Genomic DNA, 15,399 nt, shown 5'->3' on the forward strand with positions numbered 1-15,399 from the left:
CAGCCAATAGAATGCGAGCTCAATCTGATTGGCTGATTGGATCAGCCAATCGGATTGAACTTGATTCTGATTGGCTGATTCCATCAGCCAATCAGAATATTCATACCTTAATTCCGATTGGCTGATAGAATCCTATCAGCCAATCGGAATTCGAGGGACGCCATCTTGGATGACGTCCCTTAAAGGAACCGTCATTCGTCGTTAGTCCGTCGGGCCAGCAGGATGTTCAGCGTCGGAGGTCTGCAAGATGGATCCGGAAGAAAGAAGATTGAAGATGCCGTTGATAGAAGACTTCATCCGGATCATGGACCTCTTCAGCTCCCGCTTGGATGAAGACTTCATCCGGATCATGGACCTCTTCAGCTCCCGCTTGGATGAAGACTTCAGCCGGATCATGGACCTCTTCAGCCCCCCGCTTGGGCTTGGATTAGGACATCGGAGGAGCTCTTCAGGACGGATCGGTGAACCTGGTATGGTGAAGACAAGGTAGGAAGATCTTCAGGGGCTTAGTGTTAGGTTTATTTAAGGGGGGTTTGGGTTAGATTAGGGGTATGTGGGTGGTGGGTTGTAATGTTGGGGGGGGGTATTGTATGTTTTTTTTTACAGGCAAAAGAGCTGAACTTCTTTGGGCAGGGCCCTGTTCAGGGCTGGTAAGGTAAAAGAGCTTTGAACTTTAGTTATTTAGAATAGGGTAGGGCATTTTGTTATTTTGGGGGGCTTTGTTATTTTATTAGGGGGCTTAGAGTAGGTGTAATTAGTTTAAAATTGTTGTAATATTTTTCTTATGTTTGTAAATATTTTTTTTTTTTTTGTAACTTAGTTCTTTTTTATTTTTTGTACTTTAGCAAGTTTATTTAATTGTATTTATTTGTAGGAATTGTATTTAATTAATTGATAGTGTAGTGTTAGGTTTAATTGTAGGTAATTGTAGGTATTTTATTTAATTAATTTATTGATAGTATAGTGTTAGTTTTAATTGTAACTTAGGTTAGGATTTATTTTACAGGTAAATTTGTAATTATTTTAACTATTTTAGCTATTAAATAGTTCTTAACTATTTAATAGCTATTGTACCTGGTTAAAATAAATACAAAGTTACCTGTAAAATAAATATAAATCCTAAAATAGCTATAATATAAATATAATTTATATTGTAGCTATATTAGGATTTATTTTACAGGTAAGTATTTAGCTTTAAATAGGAATAATTTATTTAATAAGAGTTAATTTATTTCGTTAGATTTAAATTATATTTAACTTAGGGGGGTGTTAGTGTTAGGGTTAGACTTAGCTTTAGGGGTTAATCCATTTATTAGAATAGCGGTGAGCTCCGGTCGGCAGATTAGGGATAATAATTGAAGTTAGGTGTCGGCGATGTTAGGGAGGGCAGATTAGGGGTTAATACTATTTATTATAGGGTTAGTGAGGCGGATTAGGGGTTAATAACTTTATTATAGTAGCGCTCAGGTCCGCTCGGCAGATTAGGGGTTAATAAGTGTAGGCAGGTGGAGGCGACGTTGTGGGGGGCAGATTAGGGGTTAATAAATATAGGGGTCAGCGATGTTAGGGAACCAGATTAGGGGTACATAGGGATAATGTAAGTAGCGGCGGTTTACGGAGCGGAAGATTAGGGGTTGATAATAATATGCAGGGGACAGCGATAGCGGGGGGGCAGATTAGGGGTTAATAAGTGTAAGGTTAGGGGTGTTTAGACTCGGGGTACATGTTAGAGTGTTAGGTGCAGACGTAGGAAGGGTTACCGCATAGCAAACAATGGGGCTGCGTTAGGAGCTGAACGCGGCTTTTTTGCAGGTGTTAGGTTTTTTTTCAGCTCAAACAGCCCCATTGTTTCCTATGGGGGAATCGTGCACGAGCACGTTTTTGAGGCTGGCCGCGTCCGTAAGCAACTCTGGTATCAAGAGTTGAAGGTGCGTTAAAAATGCTCTACGCTCCTTTTTTGGAGCCTAACGCAGCCATTCTTTGGACTCTCAATACCAGAGTTATTTTTATGGTGCGGCCAGAAAAAAGCCGGCGTTAGTTTTTCGGGTCGTTACCAACAAAACTCCAAATCTAGCCGTTAATGTTCTCAAACTTTAGGAGTTAAAAGTGCTTGAAATTTTATATGTGTTTGAAATAGTCTCCAAACTTTGCAACAATGTTTTTCAAAGCCTTGTGGTATCGTTTTCAGCCTCATACAGGTAAAATGGTACTCATCTGTTTAGAGTGGTAAAGTAATCAACTACTTCTCTTTAGTTCCACTTTAAAGTATTACCATTGCAAGAGCCATGGTGTTTAATGTTTAATGTCAAGATCTTGACAAAAGCTTATGAGCTGAAATGCGTAGATGACCAAACCTGTGGAAGCTGGCCAGCCTCACTTGCATTACCAAATTCTATCATTGTGAACCATTATGAATGGTCAATTGTCACTGGAGTGGCAAAACAAGTGAGGAACATTCGGCTTTACAGTGCCGTGCAAAAACTTTTATCAACATATGTTGTGGAACGGAACCCTGACAACTGGGCATATTGATTAATAAAGGTAGTATACTTCAAAAATTCCTACCTTTCGGATTCTGGTGAATCATCTTTCTGGGCACTTTAAACATTAAACACCACGGCACTTGCAATAGTAATACTTTAAAGTGGAACTAAAGAGAAGTAGTGGATTACTTTACCACTCTAAACAGAGGAGTACCATTTTACCTGTTTGAGGCTGAAAACGATACCACAAGGCTTTGAAAAACATTGTTGCAAAGTTTGGAGACTATTTCAAACACGTATAAAATTTCAAGCACTTTTAACTCCTAAAGTTTGGGAACGTTAAGGAATTTACATTATGTTAACCTTTTAGGAGTATCGTTATTTAATGTTTTACATAAGCTACTAATATATGAATTTTAGTTTGAATATTTATTATTATTTATGAATGTTCATAAGGTGCACCTTATTTTTAAATAATTGTATTAATTTTAGGAGATTACAGATGTAATATATATATATATTTTAAATTGTATACGTATATTCATCAATTTATTCTTTTCAGTTGATATTATAATTGATCTATTTTAGTTATTAGTATTAATTTTTGGTAGAGCTTTTGTAGCACACTCTTATCCCTGGTATTTTTAGTCTTATATAGTGTGAACTTTGGGAAAATCACGCTTCAAGAGTTGCATACACTACCTTTTGGGGTACTTCCTTTGTTGTATTTTACACTTATGGAGAGAATATGTGTCTTTGAGAGTAGAATATCTATAGAACTGACGTGTACACGGAGGCTGCTTGATAATCTTGGAGCCCTACCCAATCCTTCTACTAGGCTTGGAGCCAAACAATGTAAATTCAATACTGACACCTTCAGTTCCTCTCACTGTCCACTTTACTTATATGGGTGGACTTATACTAACCTTACTGATGTTGCTACCAGTCCTGGCAGTGGTGGGCACTACATATCATACTCTCAGTGGACATGGGATTGCCTGCTACAGCAGATGCTGCACATAATCCTACTTCTCGCTTCTCTAGATGTTTGAGTCAGAGCAGCAGACAATGGTCTTGAAAATTATATTTTAATTTGTGAAGCAGAGGCAACAGTGCTTGTACCACTTCCACTCATTAGACAACTAGAAGTAGACATGGACTCTGCATTGGTACTGGTACTACTGGTGGTGGTGGTGGCAACAAAACATTACATAGTACTCTCTGACTAATAATTTTATTACATGATAATATCAGGGCCGACTTTAATATTGATTTGACCCTGGGCAAACATTTTCTTGGGCCCCTAATGAGATAGGTGAGGCAAAAGCCCACTCAGTATCAGTAGTAAGTATAATGCCCCACTACTAAAAAAAAAAAAACAACTAGAATTTTAGCAGTAGTACTATATCATAGCTATATGTGTGCACTATGCACAATAGCCAGATGCTAAAAAAGTATTATTATATATTCACTTATGAATTTTGTTTTTAAAACTATACTGCTAGATGTCTAAGCCTAGCATACAGATCAAACTGGCAGGAACCAATTGTGCCCCCACTGCAAAACAAAAATGTTTTAATTATGTTGGAAGTACTACTACTGTATATGTAATATTAGATATGTGCCCTTTGGGTGCTAACAAATGCATTAGATGGAAGCCACATGCCACATTCGGCTCTTTTTAGAGCTGGATTTAATCTTGTAAAAGTGCAATACACTGAGACATGGAGGGGGAATTTCCAGGTGGCAGCCATGACAGGTCACAACATTAAGGGCTGGAGACAGTGTTGAACTTAATCCATTTACTATACCTGAATATTCATGCCATCTATCCTTTGCTTTAGTGGATTATTCTTTGATAACTATTGTAGGTTCAAAATATCTGTCTCTTTTTCAACTCACAAACTGCTTGGTGGCTTCCAATTTCTGGATATAGAGAGTATGTATTACTTATGAAACTACCCTAAACAAGGGTCCCACAAATAGCGGATATCACAAGATTTACGTTGTAAATGTCAAACTACAATGTCCCCACTCATCAATATCATGAAAAGCTTGCCGCTTTAAGATGTAGCACCTGACTTGTAAAAGTTAGTATAATATATTTGTATAAGTGGTTCAAACACTGTGCTCACCCAAACAACACTGTTCCATTTGATTACAGTGCACTTGCGGTCCACGCCCTCCGTGATCACAGCAGGTAAATGTTCCGCTGTGAGCTGTCTTACTCCTGGGATTGCTGGGGCTCTCCAAGAACCCTTACTGAACAGGCAAATGGCAATGAATACAACAAAAGCACAATCCCTTGGAGTAGAAATGCAGGCAGGGAGAGATATAAATGTTAAAAGTCAATTTATTATACTTGCGTTAAAAACATAAACAGCACAGATCACAGAGTCCACAGCTGACGCGTTTCCTGCCTTACTGGCAGTTCATCAGAGCTAAAGACTAAGCCTCCAGCAGCTGCTTTAATCAGAGGTAAATTACCTGTATAACCAATCGTTGGCTAGCACAGGTAAAAATACAAGTTAACTCTTCGTTAACCTGAATCACAGCACAAGTGTAGACTGACACAATATAACTCTGTTAAAACATTACTACAAAAAGACACAATTTAAAATATTGAATAGAATTAAACAAAACTAGAACTGGCATTAATAAGATGTATCAACACTCATAATGGACAATTTGGTCAAAAGAGTATAGAGATCCGCACAGCATGTATTACAGTGAACGAAGTACAATAGAGCGCACAACAGTATACATAAGATAAATGCAAATTAAATTACACTTTATGACACTGTAAAAACAATGCCATGCTAAAGCCTCTCATACACGAAGGAGACATAAAAGAGAGCAATTTTAGTGCAATCTCAAAAATGGAAAGTGGGATAAAGTGTTGAGCAACACTAACTGTGAGCTAGCTGGACTATGTGTGGTATAACATAAAGAGCACAATTTGAAGTTCAACTATTCTAAAGGATAAAACAAAATAATGTCTAGAAGTAACTAAAGCACCTATAGGACAACTTATATATCTATAAATAGCTTTACATCACTTATTTTGTTTATTCCTAATGGAAAGCCTGTTTTTAAGGTGTGTATCCAAAAAATTTCTTTCCTACTTAGGGCTTGATATCTGTCGCCCCCTCTCACTCCCAGGGATACTTGTTCTATGCCCTGAAATTTAAAATGATCCAATCTATTAGGATGTGTAAAGAAATGTTTCGCAACAGGGGTTTTGGGAATATCTGCCTCTATTGATAAGAGGTGCTCCCTGATTCTCTCTTTAAGATTCCTGGAAGTAAGGCCTGTATATTGAAATTTACAGAAAGTACAAGTTATAAGATAAATAACAAAGATAGAATTGCAATTTAGGCATTCCTTAATTCTGTAAGTTTTACCAGTATTGGTTGAGGTAAAATTATCTCCTATTAATTCATAATTACAACATTTACAGGGTCTACCCCCACATTTGTAAAAACCTGGGTCCTTACTTAGCCAATTCGATTTTTTCAAACACTTGGAAGTCACATTGGAGCCAAAATTCTTTCTAACTCTATCTCCTATGGTATCTGACTTACGTGAAATAAAGTTACAGTTATTGGATATTGAAATTAAGTCAACATCTCTTTCCAAGAGGGGCATTCTCATTTTGATGATATTACAAATTTCATCAAATTGCCTACTGTATTTAGTAATAAAGTTAACACCTCTTTGTTGGCAATTTTGATGTGTTTGATCCCTCCGATTTTTATCCCTTAATAGACTATCTCTTTCAAAGCTAGATACTAATATGGATATTTCTTTAAGTTCTTCTAACTTGTAGCCCCTATTCACTAGTCTACATGTTAAGTCATTGGCATGTAACCAGTAATCTTGCAGACTGGTGCAATTTCGTCTAAGCCTAATGTATTGACCTTTGGGGATCCCTCTTTTGAGGTGCTTAGGATGCAAAGAATCTGCTCTAAGTATTGTGTTCCCAGTGATTTCTTTTCTATAGACTTCAGTGACTACACTTTGTCCAGAGTGTTTAATTAATACATCCAGGTACGGTATATTGGTGTCTGAGGTATTGTATGTAAATTTCAAATTATCCTCATTGCAATTCAAGCATCTCACAAACTCACTTAGCTCTTCCACTGTGCCTCCCCAGATTAATAAAATATCATCAATGTACCTTGTGTAAAATTTGATGTTATTTTTAAAGATGTTAGTGTCACTGAAGATTCTCATAAGCTCAAAATTAGCAAGAAAAAAATTTGCATAAGAGGGGGCAAATTTTGCCCCCATTGCCGTACCTCTGAGCTGTATGAAGAAATCTCCATTGAAAACAAAAAAATTATGATTTAAAAGAAAATCTATTGCTTGTAAGATAAATTCAATTAATTCCGTATTATATCCAGAGTACCTCTTCAAAATAGTCCTAGTTGCATCAATTCCAAGGGAGTGGGGGATGCAGGAATAAAGAGACACTGCATCTATAGTAACAAATATGTATTCCTTCCTCCATTGGAAGTCATGCACTAGTCTCAGCAAATGCTTGGTATCCCTCAAGTAACCTGGCAATGACTGTACTATCGGTTGTAACTGAGCATCTACCCATTGTCCTAATTTCTCCCCCAGGGAGCCAATAGCAGAAATTATTGGTCTCCCTGGTGGATCAACAAGAGACTTGTGTACTTTAGGTAAATATTTGAATACTGGTACCCTGGGATGTTCTACATAAATGTAGTCACTAGTTTTGTTTGTGAGTACAGAACTTTCTACCCCTACATCCAAAAGATGTTTAAGCTCATACTGAAATTTGGAGGTGGGATTGAAAGTTAGTTTCTTATATGTATAAGAGTCACCTAATTGTCTATAGGCTTCTTTGAGATAGTCTGTTTGATTCAAGATTACAATAGAGCCTCCCTTGTCAGAATCAACAATGACGATATCACTATAATTTTTCAATTTATTTAGCGCAAGTGCTTCTTTTTTACTTAGATTGTTATTCTTATTTTTACCTAGCAAATCATCTTTTTTGATTTTCTCTGACAAAGCAATTAGATCTTGTTCTAAAACTGAATGGAACAATTCTATTGTATCATTACGTGCATGTACAGGGTAGAAAGTACTTTTTTTAGACTCTTTAATAGGTTGTTGACCAATATTACCTGCAACAATAATATTATCACCCTGTAACTCACAAAGCGACACAATATCACAAAGGTCTGTAAAGTCACAATTGTCACTCAAGACCTGTATGTCACTTCGTGAGTCACAGGGTAAATCCACAGCATTGAGATTTTTGAAATGCTTAGTGAGAGTAATTTTGCGAACAAAACTATTGATGTCTAAAATTGTGTCGAACAGTTCAAAGTCCTTAGAAGGTTAGAACCCCAGTCCTTTTGACAACACAGAGATTTCACTCTGTTCTAGGGTCCTCGACGATAGGTTGATTATTTGCCTCCCTTGTTGTTCTTCTTCTTCCACTGTGCAGTGCGACTTGGGTATCTTGGTGTTACGCCCCCTATGTGGGGGGTCTCCTCTTGATTTCCTTTGTTTTTCCCTTTTGGCTGATCTGTGTATGTTATCCCGTTTTTTGATCTAGCTCCCAGTGCTACTTCTGCATCCGATGATGTTCTAATAGGTGTGGAGGTCGTTGGTACGATATTACTAGGCATAGTTAAGGTTGAGGTAGAAGTGGTCGTTGAACTGGTGTCACTCAAACCAGCTGTGCTTTCAAAGCTAGAGAATGTCACTTTTTTTTTATTTTTGTTATTACTGCCCTTCTTTTTGTTAGAAGACTTATTTTTTGCTCTCCTCTCCGTGTTCCAACTATAAACTATGCCCAAATCGTAGTCCTTTGCATCCCTCTCATACTTTTTATATTTGTTGTCGGATAATTCAATGTTGAGTTTGTCCAGTGCTTCGTCTAATTGCTTCTGAAAAGGTATGATTTTCTCATCATCCTTGAATTTTTCCAGTTCTTTATCCAAGTTTTCAATTTCTAATAAAATACCCTCTCTCTGATCCTTCTTGAATTTGACCAATTTTTCCATTAGTATGAGCGAACATTCAGTCAGGGACTCATTCCATGAAATCATGAATTCTGGGAAATCTTTATGAAAAGCTGGAAATTTTTTCATTCTTAATCCCCTCGGGATTTTCTTTTCTTCTAGATAATGCTCCAGGAATTCAATGTCCCACCAAAGTTTTAATTCTTTGACATGAATTTTCTCTTTGTTAGAATATAAAGTTCCCAGTTCTAGCTTGTTATGATCTGTGTCTGTGCGTTTGAACAGTTGTTCGAATCTCTCCCTCCTGTCCTTATCGTTATATGCAGCCATAATTAATGACTAATGATGAAGCAGGTAAAGATATATTCCAGGCAAGAAGCCTCTCTGGAGATAGATGCAATACAAATTCACAAACTGCTTGGTGGCTTCCAATTTCTGGATATAGAGAGTATGTATTACTTATGAAACTACCCTAAACAAGGGTCCCACAAATAGCGGATATCACAAGATTTACGTTGTAAATGTCAAACTACAATGTCCCCACTCATCAATATCATGAAAAGCTTGCCGCTTTAAGATGTAGCACCTGACTTGTAAAAGTTAGTATAATATATTTGTATAAGTGGTTCAAACACTGTGCTCACCCAAACAACACTGTTCCATTTGATTACAGTGCACTTGCGGTCCACGCCCTCCGTGATCACAGCAGGTAAATGTTCCGCTGTGAGCTGTCTTACTCCTGGGATTGCTGGGGCTCTCCAAGAACCCTTACTGAACAGGCAAATGGCAATGAATACAACAAAAGCACAATCCCTTGGAGTAGAAATGCAGGCAGGGAGAGATATAAATGTTTAAAGTCAATTTATTAAACTTGCGTTAAAAACATAAACAGCACAGATCACAGAGTCCACAGCTGACGCGTTTCCTGCCTTACTGGCAGTTCATCAGAGCTAAAGACTAAGCCTCCAGCAGCTGCTTTAATCAGAGGTAAATTACCTGTATAACCAATCGTTGGCTAGCACAGGTAAAAATACAAGTTAACTCTTCGTTAACCTGAATCACAGCACAAGTGTAGACTGACACAATATAACTCTGTTAAAACATTACTACAAAAAGACACAATTTAAAATATTGAATAGAATTAAACAAAACTAGAACTGGCATTAATAAGATGTATCAACACTCATAATGGACAATTTGGTCAAAAGAGTATAGAGATCCGCACAGCATGTATTACAGTGAACGAAGTACAATAGAGCGCACAACAGTATACATAAGATAAATGCAAATTAAATTACACTTTATGACACTGTAAAAACAATGCCATGCTAAAGCCTCTCATACACGAAGGAGACATAAGAACTTAAAGAAATATCCGTATTAGTATCTAGCTTTGAAAGAGATAGTCTATTAAGGGATAAAAATCGGAGGGATCAAACACATCAAAATTGCCAACAAAGAGGTGTTAACTTTATTACTAAATACAGTAGGCAATTTGATGAAATTTGTAATATCATCAAAATGAGAATTTACCTCTGATTAAAGCAGCTGCTGGAGGCTTAGTCTTTAGCTCTGATGAACTGCCAGTAAGGCAGGAAACGCGTCAGCTGTGGACTCTGTGATCTGTGCTGTTTATGTTTTTAACGCAAGTATAATAAATTGACTTTTAACATTTATATCTCTCCCTGCCTGCATTTCTACTCCAAGGGATTGTGCTTTTGTTGTATTCATTGCCATTTGCCTGTTCAGTAAGGGTTCTTGGAGAGCCCCAGCAATCCCAGGAGTAAGACAGCTCACAGCGGAACATTTACCTGCTGTGATCACGGAGGGCGTGGACCGCAAGTGCACTGTAATCAAATGGAACAGTGTTGTTTGGGTGAGCACAGTGTTTGAACCACTTATACAAATATATTATACTAACTTTTACAAGTCAGGTGCTACATCTTAAAGCGGCAAGCTTTTCATGATATTGATGAGTGGGGACATTGTAGTTTGACATTTACAATGTAAATCTTGTGATATCCGCTATTTGTGGGACCCTTGTTTAGGGTAGTTTCATAAGTAATACATACTCTCTATATCCAGAAATTGGAAGCCACCAAGCAGTTTGTGAATTTGTATTGCATCTATCTCCAGAGAGGCTTCTTGCCTGGAATATATCTTTACCTGCTTCATCATTAGTCATTAATTATGGCTGCATATAACGATAAGGACAGGAGGGAGAGATTCGAACAACTGTTCAAACGCACAGACACAGATCATAACAAGCTAGAACTGGGAACTTTATATTCTAACAAAGAGAAAATTCATGTCAAAGAATTAAAACTTTGGTGGGACATTGAATTCCTGTAGCATTATCTAGAAGAAAAGAAAATCCCGAGGGGATTAAGAATGAAAAAATTTCCAGCTTTTCATAAAGATTTCCCAGAATTCATGATTTCATGGAATGAGTCCCTGACTGAATGTTCGCTCATACTAATGGAAAAATTGGTCAAATTCAAGAAGGATCAGAGAGAGGGTATTTTATTAGAAATTGAAAACTTGGATAAAGAACTGGAAAAATTCAAGGATGATGAGAAAATCATACCTTTTCAGAAGCAATTAGACGAAGCACTGGACAAACTCAACATTGAATTATCCGACAATAAATATAAAAAGTATGAGAGGGATGCAAAGGACTACGATTTGGGCATAGTTTATAGTTGGAACACGGAGAGGAGAGCAAAAAATAAGTCTTCTAACAAAAAGAAGGGCAGTAATAACAAAAATAAAAAAAAAAGTGACATTCTCTAGCTTTGAAAGCACAGCTGGTTTGAGTGACACCAGTTCAACGACCACTTCTACCTCAACCTTAACTATGCCTAGTAATATCGTACCAACGACCTCCACACCTATTAGAACATCATCGGATGCAGAAGTAGCACTGGGAGCTAGATCAAAAAACGGGATAACATACACAGATCAGCCAAAAGGGAAAAACAAAGGAAATCAAGAGGAGACCCCCCACATAGGGGGCGTAACACCAAGATACCCAAGTCGCACTGCACAGTGGAAGAAGAAGAACAACAAGGGAGGCAAATAATCAACCTATCGTCGAGGACCCTAGAACAGAGTGAAATCTCTGTGTTGTCAAAAGGACTGGGGTTTCTCACCTTCTAAGGACTTTGAACTGTTCGACACAATTTTAGACATCAATAGTTTTGTTCGCAAAATTACTCTCACTAAGCATTTCAAAAATCTCAATGCTGTGGATTTACCCTGTGACTCACGAAGTGACATACAGGTCTTGAGTGACAATTGTGACTTTACAGACCTTTGTGATATTGTGTCGCTTTGTGAGTTACAGGGTGATAATATTATTGTTGCAGGTAATATTGGTCAACAACCTATTAAAGAGTCTAAAAAAAGTACTTTCTACCCTGTACATGCACGTAATGATACAATAGAATTGTTCCATTCAGTTTTAGAACAAGATCTAATTGCTTTGTCAGAGAAAATCAAAAAAGATGATTTGCTAGGTAAAAATAAGAATAACAATCTAAGTAAAAAAGAAGCACTTGCGCTAAATAAATTGAAAAATTATAGTGATATCGTCATTGTTGATTCTGACAAGGGAGGCTCTATTGTAATCTTGAATCAAACAGACTATCTCAAAGAAGCCTATAGACAATTAGGTGACTCTTATACATATAAGAAACTAACTTTCAATCCCACCTCCAAATTTCAGTATGAGCTTAAACATCTTTTGGATGTAGGGGTAGAAAGTTCTGTACTCACAAACAAAACTAGTGACTACATTTATGTAGAACATCCCAGGGTACCAGTATTCAAATATTTACCTAAAGTACACAAGTCTCTTGTTGATCCACCAGGGAGACCAATAATTTCTGCTATTGGCTCCCTGGGGGAGAAATTAGGACAATGGGTAGATGCTCAGTTACAACCGATAGTACAGTCATTGCCAGGTTACTTGAGGGATACCAAGCATTTGCTGAGACTAGTGCATGACTTCCTGCATCCCCCACTCCCTTGGAATTGATGCAACTAGGACTATTTTGAAGAGGTACTCTGGATATAATACGGAATTAATTGAATTTATCTTACAAGCAATAGATTTTCTTTTAAATCATAATTTTTTTGTTTTCAATGGAGATTTCTTCATACAGCTCAGAGGTACGGCAATGGGGGGCAAAATTTGCCCCCTCTTATGCAAATTTTTTTCTTGCTAATTTTGAGCTTATGAGAATCTTCAGTGACACTAACATCTTTAAAAATAACATCAAATTTTACACAAGGTACATTGATGATATTTTATTAATCTGGGGAGGCACAGTGGAAGAGCTAAGTGAGTTTGTGAGATGCTTGAATTGCAATGAGGATAATTTGAAATTTACATACAATACCTCAGACACCAATATACCATACCTGGATGTATTAATTAAACACTCTGGACAAAGTGTAGTCACTGAAGTCTATAGAAAAGAAATCACTGGGAACACAATACTTAGAGCAGATTCTTTGCATCCTAAGCACCTCAAAAGAGGGATCCCCAAAGGTCAATACATTAGGCTTAGACGAAATTGCACCAGTCTGCAAGATTACTGGTTACATGCCAATGACTTAACATGTAGACTAGTGAATAGGGGCTACAAGTTAGAAGAACTTAAAGAAATATCCGTATTAGTATCTAGCTTTGAAAGAGATAGTCTATTAAGGGATAAAAATCGGAGGGATCAAACACATCAAAATTGCCAACAAAGAGGTGTTAACTTTATTACTAAATACAGTAGGCAATTTGATGAAATTTGTAATATCATCAAAATGAGAATGCCCCTCTTGGAAAGAGATGTTGACTTAATTTCAATATCCAATAACTGTAACTTTATTTCACGTAAGTCAGATACCATAGGAGATAGAGTTAGAAAGAATTTTGGCTCCAATGTGACTTCCAAGTGTTTGAAAAAATCGAATTGGCTAAGTAAGGACCCAGGTTTTTACAAATGTGGGGGTAGACCCTGTAAATGTTGTAATTATGCATTAATAGGAGATAATTTTACCTCAACCAATACTGGTAAAACTTACAGAATTAAGGAATGCCTAAATTGCAATTCTATCTTTGTTATTTATCTTATAACTTGTACTTTCTGTAAATTTCAATATACAGGCCTTACTTCCAGGAATCTTAAAGAGAGAATCAGGGAGCACCTCTTATCAATAGAGGCAGATATTCCCAAAACCCCTGTTGCGAAACATTTCTTTACACATCCTAATAGATTGGATCATTTTAAATTTCAGGGCATAGAACAAGTATCCCTGGGAGTGAGAGGGGGCGACAGATATCAAGCCCTAAGTAGGAAAGAAATTTTTGGATACACACCTTAAAAACAGGCTTTCCATTAGGAATAAACAAAATAAGCGATGTAAAGCTATTTATAGATATATAAGTTGTCCTATAGGTGCTTTAGTTACTTCTAGACATTATTTTGTTTTATCCTTTAGAATAGTTGAACTTCAAATTGTGCTCTTTATGTTATACCACACATAGTCCAGCTAGCTCACAGTTAGTGTTGCTCAACACTTTATCCCACTTTCCATTTTTGAGATTGCACTAAAATTGCTCTCTTTTATGTCTCCTTCGTGTATGAGAGGCTTTAGCATGGCATTGTTTTTACAGTGTCATAAAGTGTAATTTAATTTGCATTTATCTTATGTATACTGTTGTGCGCTCTATTGTACTTCGTTCACTGTAATACATGCTGTGCGGATCTCTATACTCTTTTGACCAAATTGTCCATTATGAGTGTTGATACATCTTATTAATGCCAGTTCTAGTTTTGTTTAATTCTATTCAATATTTTAAATTGTGTCCTTTTTGTAGTAATGTTTTAACAGAGTTATATTGTGTCAGTCTACACTTGTGCTGTGATTCAGGTTAACGAAGAGTTAACTTGTATTTTTACCTGTGCTAGCCAACGATTGGTTATACAGGTAATTTACCTCTGATTAAAGCAGCTGCTGGAGGCTTAGTCTTTAGCTCTGATGAACTGCCAGTAAGGCAGGAAACGCGTCAGCTGTGGACTCTGTGATCTGTGCTGTTTATGTTTTTAACGCAAGTATAATAAATTGACTTTTAACATTTATATCTCTCCCTGCCTGCATTTCTACTCCAAGGGATTGTGCTTTTGTTGTATTCATTGTCTTTTTCAACTCAGCCTCCTTGTTCCAGATTATTACAGACCCTGCTGGTGATAATGAAAGCTTAAGTATTGAACCAAAAGGGGAGCAAAGTGGAAGATATGTTCACATACAACAAGGACGCTGGCTCCAAAGTAAGTAACCCAGTGGGTCATTCTTAAGGTATACAGGACCTGGCCCAGAGAGAGAACAGTGACTCGGTACTGGATTATTCTCTGAAATGACTATAAAAGGATAATGCAGCTCTCATTTTTTTGGTACTGACAACCTGGTGACTTCATAGTCACTTTTTCTTACGTGTCTTGTGCTACAGTGAACATCTCTTTTTTTTGTGGTTAAGGCTTTTAAACCTGGACTTACAACCTCTATTTTTTCCTTTGACATCCCATACTGGATTCTGAGTACCTGTAGTGGGTTTAAAGAGAATACTTATATTTCTGGATCTCCCAAATGTTTAGTTAACATTTTAGTTTAGAGCTATAATTATCCATATGTATCTAGACTTGGCTATTCAGTCTTTTAGAGTACAGCATTTTATATATATATATATACACAGTATATAGTAGTTGCTCCATTGTCTGCAGTCGGGATAATGGAGCTGTACATACTTTATTGTTAAACCCTGAAATTATGATATAGCTGACATTCAATTTGTTTTGCATTATTAAACACTTGTACTTCCACTTATGGAAGTTTAGTAGTGTTAACACTAGAGT

Source organism: Bombina bombina, chromosome 4, assembly GCF_027579735.1.
Source record: "Bombina bombina isolate aBomBom1 chromosome 4, aBomBom1.pri, whole genome shotgun sequence".
Taxonomy (NCBI): domain Eukaryota; kingdom Metazoa; phylum Chordata; class Amphibia; order Anura; family Bombinatoridae; genus Bombina; species Bombina bombina.